Here is an 820-nt window from a genome sequence, read left to right as displayed (position 1 = left end):
GGCAATCTGTATATCTTCTTTGGAGAAATGTCTATTTAGGTCTTCTGGCAATTTTTGAATTGGGTTGTTTGTTTTTTGATATTGAGCTGCATAAGCTGCTTGTATATTTTGGAGATAAATCCTTTGTTAGTTGCTGCATTTGCAAATATTTTCTCCCATTCTGAGGGTTGTCTTTTCATCTTGTTTATGGTATCCTTTGCTGTGCAAAAGCTTTTAAGTTTCATTAGGTCCCATTTGTTTATTTTTATTTCCATTACTCTAGGAGGTGGACCAAAAAATATCTTGCTGTAATTTATGTCAGAGAGTGTTCTTCCTATGTTTTCCTCCAAGAATTTTATAAGTCTGATTCCTCCAGCTCCGTTTTTACCCCTCACGACTGCTTTGGCTCTTCAGGGTCTTTTGTGTCTCCATACAAATTTTAAGATTTTTTTGTGCTAGTTCTGTAAAAATGCCATTGGTAATTTTATAGGGATTGCATTGAATCTGTAGATTGCTTTGGGTAGTATATATATTTTTCACATTACTGATTCTTCCAATCCAAGAACATGGTATATCTCTCCTTCTGTTGCTATCATCTTTAATTTCTTTCATCAGTGTCTTATAGTTTTCTGCATGCAGGCCTTTTGTCTCCTTAGGTAGGTTTATTCTTAGGTTTTTTATTCTTTTTGTTGCAGTGGTAAATGGGAGTGTTCCCTTAATTTCTCTTTCAGATATTTCATCATTAGTGTATAGGAATGCAAGAGATTTCTGTGCATTAATTTTGTATCCTGCTACTTTACCAAATTCATTGAGTAGCTCTAGTAGTTTTCTGGTGACATCT

The sequence above is a fragment of the Physeter macrocephalus genome, chromosome 2 (genome assembly GCF_002837175.3).
Source record: "Physeter macrocephalus isolate SW-GA chromosome 2, ASM283717v5, whole genome shotgun sequence".
Classification (NCBI taxonomy): domain Eukaryota; kingdom Metazoa; phylum Chordata; class Mammalia; order Artiodactyla; family Physeteridae; genus Physeter; species Physeter macrocephalus.
This window is presented reverse-complemented; position numbering follows the sequence as displayed.